General features: G+C 39.2%; 1 long non-coding RNA gene across 1 annotated transcript; it reads left to right on the top strand.

Moving 5' to 3' along the window:
• Positions 1–1048: 1048 nt before the first annotated feature.
• LOC139155590 (uncharacterized) lies at positions 1049–9286 on the top strand. Its single transcript, XR_011557094.1, has 3 exons — positions 1049–1312; positions 2765–2872; positions 7056–9286. It is a non-coding gene; the product is annotated as an uncharacterized lncRNA (long non-coding RNA).
• The last annotated feature ends 2588 nt before the right edge of the window (positions 9287–11874 follow it).

Here is an 11874-nt window from a genome sequence, read left to right as displayed (position 1 = left end):
CTGATGTAACATTCTTAAAAAATTGTTAAAAGCTTAATAAAAGGAAAGATAACAAATGCACTTCTATAGGAGAAAGGACCAAACATTGATGGAAAATAACTAGGGGCATTGTCTATCTAGGATTGTACCTCATACATATGCCTGTTTTGTTCAATAAATCAGTTATTATTATTATTATTATTATTATTATTATTATTATTATTATTATTATTATTTATTAGATTTGCATGCCGCCCCTCTCTGCAGACTCGTTAGCTAAGCAATATGCTATTGTTGCATTGGGCTTCTGTTGGCCAAACCCAATCAAATGATGACCCATTGTTCTGTGAGAACGTAATCCATATATACTGTATTGCATGAAATCAAAATCCAATCTATTCCAAGTAGCACGTAGGAACTCTTGGAAGGAGAAATGGGAAAATGTTCCTTCTACCAAACAGAAGCTGAAATCAACTTTTCCCCCAGATTAATTCTGAAATAAAGACTTGTTTTTGAAAAGCGATAGACAATGTTTTCCCAATGTTTTTTCCATGATATTTTGGAGGGGAAAAAATGCTTTCAATCTTTTTTTTTTTTTTTTTAAAAGAGCTGCATTTTTTCCTATAATTAATATTTGCTTTAGTTTATTTCTTTTAAATAATTAGTTGCTTTGGTTTAGTTCTTTTAATTAGTTAATTGGATTTAAGATGTTGTGTACTATATATTTTAAATGTTGTGAGTCCTTGGAGAGGGGTGGCATAAAAATCCAATAAATAATAAAATAATAATAATAATAATAATAATAATAATAATAATAATAATAATTTATTAGATTTGTATGCCGCCTCTCTCCGAGGACTTTTATTTATTTATTATTTATTTAATTGTAATACTTTATTTAATTGTATTTAATTTGTTTAATTGTAATAATTTATTATTTATTTTAATGGTAATAATTTATTATTTATTTAATGGTAATAATTTATTATTTATTTAATGGTAATAATTTATTATTTATTTAATGGTAATAATAATTTGTAATTGTAATAATAATTTGCATCTCTTACCTAGAATTGCACATCTAGAAATTAACATTTAATCAAACTACTTTACTGCTCACCATGGTAGAAGACCTTCAAATGAACATCAGCACCTGAATTTTAATTATTGGACTTCAGCTCCCACTTTACCCAATCATTGATCTGGTTGGTTGGGTTGATGGGATCATCATCATCATCATCCCTCCCACATATTTATAATGGACTTGGAATTGAAAGACTCTTTCGATGATGGATTGTCCTCTGTGATCTACAACACCTGGTGCTCCATGAAGGTTTGTCCCACAACATCGCCATGGAAGCTTATTTATTTTTATTTATTTATTCATTTGTCCATTTTATTCATTTTTCTTCCAATACATATGGAAGAAAATAGACATAAAGTAATATATATATATATATATATATATATATATATATATATATAAACATAATATGTAAAAATAGAGAAGATATATGAAAGGAAGAAAATATATATGACATATGAGATAAAGGAAAGACAATTGGACAGGGGATGAAAGGCACACTAGTGCACTTATGTACGCCCCTTACTGGCCTCTTAGGAACCTGGAGAGGTCAATCGTGGATAGTCTAAGGGAGAAATGTTGGGGGTTAGGGGTTGACACTATTGAGTCCGGTAATGAGTTCCACGCTTCGACAACTCGATTGTTAAAGTCATATTTTTTACAGTCAAGTTTGGAGCGGTTAATATTAAGTTTGAATCTGTTGCGTGCTCTTGTGTTGTTGCGGTTGAAGCTGAAGTAGTCATTGACCGGTAGGATGTTACAGCATATGATCTTGTGGGCAACACTTAAATTGTGGTTTTAGGCGCCGTAGTTCTAAGCTTTCTAGGCCCAGGATTGTTAGTCTATTTTCGTAGGGTGTTCTGTTTCGAGAGGAGGACTGAAGGGCTCTTCTAGTGAAATATCTTTGGACGTTTTCAAGGGTGTTGATGTCCGAGATGTGGTATGGGTTCCAGACAGGTGAGATGTATTCAAGGATGGGTCTGGCAAAAGTGTTGTAGGCTGGTTGTTATAGATCCCCATGATGTACATTGCTCCCAAATTTGGCTTCCCCAATGAAATGCCCAGAAAAAAAAACCCTCTTCGTGCGTGGATCGCGTGCGGTCAGCGGAGCAGGGAGTGCTGATTCCTTGTGACAGCTGCTTGCTAAGGCAAGCAGTGGCAGGCTCATCATTGGGCAGGAAGGGAGGAGGGCAAAAAAAAAATTATTTTTTTAAATCTCTCTTGCACAAATTCATCCGGCACTGTTTGCTCGGAGATGATACGCAAGGGGCAGGATCGTCAACCCGCTAAGCGGTACGTATGTTCATATCCATTCTCTTAAGCATCGGAGGAAGACATGAAAAGGAGAGGAGATACAGCAGGTTGGAGGATGCCGAAGTTGGTTGAAGATGTTAGAAAATCAGGGAGCGGTGTCCCATCCCAGAAAGTGATGGCGGCGTTTCACATACCGTGGATTTCAGGGAGTTGCCCCTGTTGTAGACAAGGAAGGATGAGGCTGAGATGCTCATTAAATTAATGAGGAACTCAAAGAGCAACAATTAGCAATTAGCGCCGCATCGTTTTTTGCCAGAACTTTGGGGTCACCAAGAACAGTGGTCTACGGTGAAGTCCTGCAGACGGTTTCGCTGCCAGATATCAAAGAATGTTTGCCGAGGTTCCCGTCCTCCTGTTGTGTCCTAAGCTTCTCCCTTCCTTCTACAGCTTCCTCCTGCCTAAATAACTCCAAACACCCACAAGACGAGGGTCTCTCTTTCTGCTATGGTCTTCCGACTCCGACGTCTGACTCCCGGATATTTCCGACTGTTGCAGGTAAGCAGAATTTTTTCTCCCCTGTATTAGAGATCGAGTGATGGAAGGACAGGAATAGCCGGGCTGGAAAGTCCTGGGATTCAGTTATTACAGGCTGCAGATCTGAGGGAATCTTAATAATCCAGGAAAAGACAATAAAAGGGGGGGGGGGGGGGAATAGCAGGAGTCCCACTTGTATTTATTAGATTTCTATGCCGCCCCTCTCCAAAGACTCAGGGCGGCTAACAACAATAATAAAGACAATGTAAACAAATCTAATATTAAAAATAATCTAAAAAACCCTAATTTAAAGAACCAATCATACATACAAGCATGCCATGTATAAATTCTGTAAGCCATGGGGGAAGGCTTTTTCTCATATTCAGGCTGTGAGGGTTGGGTCAGTCACATGGAGGATCAAATAACTGCTGTCCCCTGTTATAGAAACATAGAAACATAGACGGCAGAAAAAGACCTCATGGTCCATCTAGTCTGCCCTTATGCTATTTCCTGTATTCTATCTTACAATGGATATATGTTTATCCCAGGCATGTTTAAATTCAGTGACTGTGGATTGACCAACCACGTCTGCTGGAAGTTTGTTCCAAGCATCTACTACTCTTTCAGTGAAATAATATTCTCTCACGTTGCTTTTGATCTTTCCCCCAACTCACTTCAGATTGTGTCCCCTTGTTCTTGTGCTCACTTTCCTATTAAAAACACTTCCCTCCTGGACCTTATTTAACCCTTTGACATATTTAAATGTTTCCATCATGTCCCCCCTTTCCCTCCTGTCCTCCAGTCTATACAGATTGAGTTCATGAAGTCTTTCCTGATACATTCTTGTAGCCCGTCTTTGGAGCCGTTCAATTTTGTCAATATCTTTTTGTAGGTGAGGTCTCCAGAACTGAACACAGTCTTCCAAATGGGGTCTCACCAGCGCTCTATATAAGGGGATCACAATCTCCCTCTTCCTGCTTGTTATACCTCTAGCTATGTAGCCAAGCATCCTACTTGCTTTTCCTACCGCCCGACCACACTGCTCACCCATTTTGAGACTGTCAGAAATCACTACCCATAATCCTTCTCTTCTGAAGTTTTTGCTAACACAGAACTGCCAATGCAATACTCAGATTGAGGTGTCCTTTCCCCCAAGTGCATTATTTTACATTTGGAAACATTAAACTGCAGTTTCCATTGCTGTGACCATTTATCTAGTAAAGCTAAATCATTTACCATATTACAGACCCCTCCAGGAATATCACCATTATGACACTCTGATTGTAAATCAAGGGCTACTTGCATGTTTGCACTTTCCATTCCATTGATTCATTTTGTATGGTTCGTCTTAACGACAGTGGTGGATTCTAAAATTTTTTACTAGTGGTTGTGTGGGCATGGCGTGGCAGGCTTGGCGAGCGTGGCTTGGTGAGTATGGCAGGGGAAGGATACTGCAAAATCCCCATTTTCTCCCGATCAGTTGAGACTCAGGAGGCAGAGAATGGATGGGGACAAGGTCAGTATTTATCGATTCTTCCAACTAGAGTGGTACCTCTACTTAAGAACATAATTCATTCCATGACCAAGTTCTTAAGTAGAAAAGTTTGTAAGTAGAAGCCATTTTTGGAATGTGCTGAAATGGATATGCTAACCAAAAAATTAGATGGGAAAGAAGAAACGGATTATTATAGAGTTTGGGATAAATTCTACAATTGTTTTTAAACAAAGAAGCAATCAAATAGAAAGCAAGGTTTAAAAGATTAATAATCAATATGTTTATCTCTTTTTTTCAAAATTGGAAACTATATTTTCTCACTTTTTTGAAGTCTTTTTTTTTCTATTCTCATTCACTTTCTTCTCTAAAATGTTTCTTTTCTTTTTTTTCTTTCATAAAATGTACAGTATTTACAGTGAAGATAGTCTAAAATGTTTTCAATTTGATGTAAAAACATATAGAAACTCCATATGTGATTCTGACGAAAATCGGGATGTAAATCATCCCGGATTTGTGTATTTTTCTTTTATGTTTGTGTGCTTTGATATTATTTATTTATTTATTTATTTATTGATTGATTGATTGATTGATTGATAAGAGTTGAAAGGGACCGTGTAAACCATCCGCTATTTGTGCATTTTTTCTTTTATGTTTGTGTGCTTTTCATTTATTTATTTATTTCATTTATCTATTTATCTATTTATCTATTTATCTATTTATCTATCTATCTATCTATCTATCTATCTATCTATCTATCTATTTTTAAGAGTTGAAAGGGACCATATAGATCATCAAGTCCATGACCTACATGGGCCTATGTCTGTTTTGTATTAATTTTTTTTAAAAGAGAATGTTCCATAAAGGTATATTAATGGGAGAAAAGGTATGGGCATCCCACTAATCCTTGCAGAAGAAAGTTCTTGTTCAATGCAAACCCAAGTGGGTTTTCTTCCGAGCAAGTTCCCCTGAGTACAGTAAAACCTCTTTCCTAACAGGGAGGAGGCTAAACTGGTTTGTATTTTAATGCAAAGGCACTGTAATCATAATTGTTAAAGCTTTAGGCAATTTGAAAGGCAATTATTCCAATTATTATTATTATTATTATTGGCGTAATGGTTTAAGGTGCCAGTTAGAACCTAGGAGACTGAGTTCTTTTTTAAAAAAAAATTTTTTTTTAATTAAATTGATATACATTTAAAAGAAACATCCTGCAATCAATAATTATAGATCATAAATGTAATAACACCTAACCCATTTAAACGAAAAGACAAAAAAGAAAATATAAAAGAGAAAAACACGAATAAGACAAGCTGTCTTGACAGCTCATCCTTTTTGTCTAGGTTTATCTTATGGTGCTAGATATCCATAGTTTACACTCAGTTTTTATATAAGACCTATCCAGTGAAGGGCTGCAAAAAAATTTATTGCCGCTGTGGGCGTGGCTTATTTTGTGGGTGTGATTTGCCAGCCATGTGACCAGGTGGGAGGTGCTTGATGATCATTTGACCGGGGGGTCTGGGTATGTTTTTCCTATCACAGTAAATGAAGTTGAATGTGAATAATAATAATAATAATAATAATAATAATAATAATAATTTATTAGATTTGTATGCCGTCCCTCTCTGAAGACTCGGGGCGGCTCACAACAATAATAAAACAGTGTGACAATGTAAACAAATCTAATATTAAAAAAGGATCTAAAAATCCATCATTTTAAAAACCATGCAACACACACATTCCATACATAAAACTATAAAAAGCCTGGGGGTGATGTCTCAATTCCCCCTTGCCTGGCGATATAGGCGGGTCTTAAGTAATTTACGAAAGACAAGGAGGGTGTCAGCATTTCTGATCTCTGGGGGGAGTTGATTCCAGAGGGCCGGGGCCGCCACAGAGAAGGCTCTTCCCCTGGGGCCCACCAGATGACATTGTTTAGTCGATGGGACCCAGAGAAGGCCAACTCTGTGCGACCTAATCGGCCGCTGGGATTCGTGTGGCAGAAGACGGTCCCGGAGGTATTCTGGTCCGATGACATGTAGGGCTTTAAAGGTCATTACCAACACTTTGAATTGTGACCGGAAACTGATCGACAGCCAATGCAAGCCACGGAGTGTTGGAGAGACGTACAAGTTTAGAAGAGCTGTGTGCGCGAGTGTGTACATACATTTTTAACATTTAAATATGTTAAAGGGTTAAATAAGGTTCAGGAGGGAAGTGTTTTTAATAGGAAAGTGAACACAAGAACAAGGGGACACAATCTGAAGTTAGTTGGGGGAAAGATCAAAAGCAACATGAGAAAATATTATTTCACTGAAAGAGTAGTAGATCCTTGGAACAAACTTCCAGCAGACGTGGTTGGTAAATCCACAGTAACTGAATTTAAACGTGCCTGGGATAAACATAGATCCATTGTAAGATAAAATACAGGAAATAGTATAAGGGCAGACTAGATGGACCATGAGGTCTTTTTCTGCCGTCAGTGTTCTATGTTTCTGTTTTAAATAGTAGATAATGTATATTTTTGTGTGCCTGTGTGTAATATGTATGTATACATATGGCATATATACCTAGAATAAATTGTATATTTTGGAAGTTCAGCAATAATTCAGCCCTTAAGCGTGGTAGTAAAATTTTTTGCATCCATTCACTGGTTGCATCCCTCCATTTAAAATGTTTAATGTACTTTCCCTAAAACGTCTTTCCCCACAGATGCAGCTGGCCAGTGGGTCCGAATCGGAGCCTGAGGATCGGCTGGTGAATCACTTGGCCCTGATCTTAGCAATGATGGGACTGAGCCTTTCCTACTACAGTGTCCGGCAGCTGTCGGAAGAGATCAAGTCTCCTCCAGAAACCTTAGGCCCAGCTACCAAACAAGAGTGACCCACCCAGACCAAAGCAGATGGCAGCAGCTCCGGTAGTGTATTCAATCTGTGGACTCGTGGACATATTTCTGGTGGAGTTTGTATGCAGCATTTAGTCCTGCCCATTACAATCAGCATTTTTTTTAAAAAAATGTTCTCCTCCTACAAGGGAAGGGTAGTTCTCGATTCTCCTTTCATCTATGCTTGCTTTGCTTCTCTGGATTCTCACCCAAAAGGACAGGTGGACTCCAATGTTGTCAAACCTGTTGGTATGTCTCGGTATAGCTAGGCTATGAGACCTTTGACATACACCGAGCAGAGAATTTTAACAAGAGTGTGGATGTGTGGTAAAGCCAAAGAATAAAGACACAGACTTAGTTATGCTTAATAAGTACGATTTACATATACAGTGGTACCTCATCTTACGAACGCCTCTTCTAACGAACTTTTCAAGATACGAACCCGGTCGGTGTTTAAGATTTTTTTGCCTCTTCTTCCGAACTATTTTCACCTTACGAACCCAAGCCGCTGCTGCTGGGATGAAAGGGTTTCTTCCCCCCCCCTTTTTTTGAAGAAAGAAAAGGGAGGGGCGGCTTGGAGGGGGAAAGACTTTGCATTAACAAAAGTAAAACAGCCTGCTTGCAGGCACTGAAAGGGTGTCTTTTGAAGAAAGAAAAGGGAGGGGCGGCTTTGGAGGAGGAAAGACTTTGCAGAGAACAGCGTGCTTGCACAGGCACTGAAAGGGTGTCTTTTGAAGAAAGAAAAGGGAGGGGAGGCTTGGAGGAGGAAAGACTTTGCAGAGAACAGCGTGCTTGCACAGGCACTGAAACAGTGTCTTTTGAAGAAAGAAAAGGGAGGGGCGCCCCCCTTGCCTTTCTTCCTTCCCACACACCCTTTAGCCTAGCCTTGCTTCTTCCACCAGCCCCCTTTATCTGCTCCTCCCTGCCCTCTGTTCGCCTCCCTTCTAAAGTTTGCGATTTTCCTGAAGGATTTGCACGCATTATTTGCTTTTACATTGATTCCTATGGGAAACATTGTTTCGTCTTACGAACTTTTCACCTTACGAACCTCCTCTGGGAACCAATTAAGTTCGTATCATGAGGTACCACTGTATACAAAACAGAAACAATCCATAACAAGCACTAAGCCATACAATATAATAAGCACTAAGCAAACACACTCCCCCCTCAAGGCAAAGCAAAAACGAATGAGCGTTAAAGCATCATTGAAGGAAGGAGTACTGGCGCCCTCTTATGGCGAACCAGCCCAAAATATTTAAAGTGATAGTACAAGAGACTACAATAGGTAGTTTACAATGGCAAACCTTAACAACCATGTACCTTGTACTAACAAAACTTACATCATTTCCCTTCAATGAGGCTACCTTACAAATGTTGCAGGGTTTCGTATAACTGTGTTAAGATGAAGATCTGCTTGGTTCACAAATCTCTCCCTGGATCTCACCCTGCTTTCCTGGTTCATAGAGAGCTTTTTTATCTGGCTGTATCACCTTTCAGGTAATCAGGTGGGATTTAGGCTTAGCAGTTAAATTGCTAGCTGGCCCTGTACCCCATTTTGGCTCCCAAGAGGCCTACTAGCAGTGAAGGGCTGCAAAAGCATTTACTATCACACTGTGGGTGTAGCTTATTTTGTGGGTGTGGCTTGCCAACTATGTGACCAGGTGGGAATGGCTTGACGATCATGTGACCAGGGTGGCTTAAAGGTCATGTGACTGACTTAAAGGTGGCCAACTTGGCAAATAATTTTTTTTATTTTTTTCTCTCCAATCACAGTACAATAAAAATTATAGATGCTTGGACTCTTTTTCAGTTGATTAAGTCACATTATTTGAATAGCCACAAACAGGACAAATGGTAGACAGCCTTATTGGTTGAGGAGCACAGTAACATTTTAAAGTTTTGTCCTGAACCCACAAGGTTCAGTAGGATAACAGATTAGGCAAGTAGCTCAATTTTCTTTCATTGCTATAAAAGGTCAGTTTTTATGAATAGAATAGACTAGAATTTTTATTGGCCAAGTGTGATTGGACACACAAGGAATTTGTCTTGGTGCATATGCTCTCAGCGTACATAAAATAAAATATACATTTGTCAAGAATCATGTGGTACGACACTTAATGATTGTCATAGGGGTCAAATAAGCAATGAAGAAGCAATATTAATAAAAATCTTAGGATATACGCAACAAGTTACAGTCATACAGTCAACCTGGGAGGAAATGAGTGATAGGAATGATGAGAAAAACTAGTAGAATAGTTCTAGAGAATGATTAAAATTATTAAAGCATTTATGGGTAAAAACATAGTCTTTAATTATTTTCTATTTTAAAAGTAATTAAGGATCTTATTAAGGTAATAGAGAAGGAAGGACTAAAAAGCCCATTACTGGAACTGCCTCTCCACCCAGTGAATGGCAACACGGCCAAAATTGTGCTTCCGGGCTTCCCTTGAGATTGGGTGAGCAGTGTGGTCGGGCAGTAGGAAAAGCAAGTAGGATGCTTGGCTGCATAACTACAGGTATAACAAGCAGGAAGAGGGAGATTGTGATCCCCTTATATAGAGCGCTGGTGAGACCACATTTGGAATACTGTGTTCAGTTCTGGAGACCTCACCTACAAAAAGATATTGACAAAATTGAACGGGTCCAAAGACGGGCTACAAGAATGGTGAAAGGTCTTAAGCATAAAACGTATCAAGAAAGACTTAATGAACTCCATCTGTATAGTCTGGAGGACAGAAGGAAAAGGGGGGACATGATCGAAACATTTAAATATATTAAAGGGTTAAATAAGGTCCAGGAGGGAAGTGTTTTTAATAGGAAAGTGAACACAAGAACAAGGGGACACAATCTGAAGTTAGTTGGGGGAAAGATCAAAAGCAACATGAGAAAATATTATTTTACTGAAAGAGTAGTAGATCCTTGGAACAAACTTCCAGCAGGCATGGTTGATAAATCCACAGTAACTGAATTTAAACTTCCCTGGGATAAACATAGATCCATTGTAAGATAAAATACAGGAAATAGTATAAGGGCAGACTAGATGGACCATGAGGTCTTTTTCTGCCGTCAGTCTTCTATGTTTCTATGTTTCCTTCTTAATCTATATTGATGGGAAAAATTGGGAGGGGGGGGAAGAGAGTTAGAACAGCAGAGCAAAGTGATTGCGTAATGTCCCTGTGCCTTTAGGCAGAAAAACTGCTTTATGGGAAAGTGCAGCCTGCCAGCGTTGCATAAGAGAACATGTGTCCAGACATCTGTGACCTAAATAACATTAAACTGGTGATTGGAATGGAGGCTGGGGGATTGAGAACATTCTTTTTTCCATTAGAATAATGCATCAACAGGGCGAGAGGGAGGAGGGGAATGAACAGAAGGTTGGGTGGCTGTATATTTTCCTCCCGTGATTTATTTTTAAATAAAACCCTCCCATATCAGGACAATCACATCCAAGGTCAGCTATGATCAAATCGGTCCAGCTATGGCAGGGATCTTTGCAAATAGTATACAGACGTTGTTTTTATCGGCAGCAATGGGCTCACCTTTCAATAGGTAACTGCTGGGAACCGAGTCTATCTCCAGGGCAAGGCAAAGAAAGCAATCGCCTTCTCATCGTAGTTACAATCGCTTCCTAAAGACACTTTCATGCAGGATCTCCTGTTGTTATCTTTCCATCTCAGGCTCCTATCATTCACGCCAAAATTGTAAAGACCCTACAGCCTCAACTCTTCAACTTTTTGCTTTTGCACCCGAAATCAGTAATCTGAGATGGAGGGAGCCCTTTGCTTATAGTAAGAGGTCTCTACTCTACCCCTGTATTTTACAAAAATAAATATTCTGTGTCATTTGGGGACCTCTCAAAAGCTAATCCTGCCTTCGTTGCATGATTGTTGACCACGATCAACAAATCTTGATCTGTGTCCCTAAGAATTGCGGTTGCTAAAACCTATTTTTAATATTGTTGTGGTTAGCTCTGGCCCAGCTCCTGCCCCAAGGACTGTGGATGTGGGGGAGACATCCACATGCTGCAGGCCTGTTTTGCCCCCAGTGGAATCTGCTGATGAAGGCTCCTCTGACCAAGAAGACATGAGTGACAGGGAGGAGGAGAGTGGGGCAGACAGCTCAGAAGATCAATTATCTCGCTCCTCCTTGGATTCAGAACAAAAGTTAAATGATACAGCCACGCATGCGGAGAGCAATGCATAGGCAACAACAACTGAGAGATTATTATCAAAGAAAATGAGGCCACCTGTGGTTGGGTGGGGCTGTGGTCATTAGTGAGGCTGCTATAAAGAGCAGCCTGTGGGTTTGGCCATTGTGGAGGATTATCTGATCGTTGTGTTTCGCGCCTGCTTTACTGACTTCGATCTTTGTGTGCTGATTTTTCCCCGCTTTGAAACTAAACCAGAGCAAAGTGTGTTTCACTTTGTGAAAGAAGAAGGACTGTGAATTGCCTCACAGCTGCAAGCTAAGTATCACAGAACTGATAAGGGACTTGTACAAATTACCAGTTTATTTGGAGACGAGTGCTCTTTGCTATACCAAAAGAGTTTAAGTGAATGTTCATTATAAAGAACATTGTTTTGAATTTTCAAACATGTGTGCGTCTGAAATTGTATCTGTGAATTTTTGGGAGGATTCTACCAGAGA

The sequence above is a fragment of the Erythrolamprus reginae genome, unplaced genomic scaffold (genome assembly GCF_031021105.1).
Source record: "Erythrolamprus reginae isolate rEryReg1 unplaced genomic scaffold, rEryReg1.hap1 H_31, whole genome shotgun sequence".
In the NCBI taxonomy this organism is placed as follows: Eukaryota; Metazoa; Chordata; class Lepidosauria; order Squamata; family Dipsadidae; genus Erythrolamprus; species Erythrolamprus reginae.
Note: the sequence above shows the minus strand (reverse complement) of the source record. Positions and strands in the feature narration are given on the sequence as shown.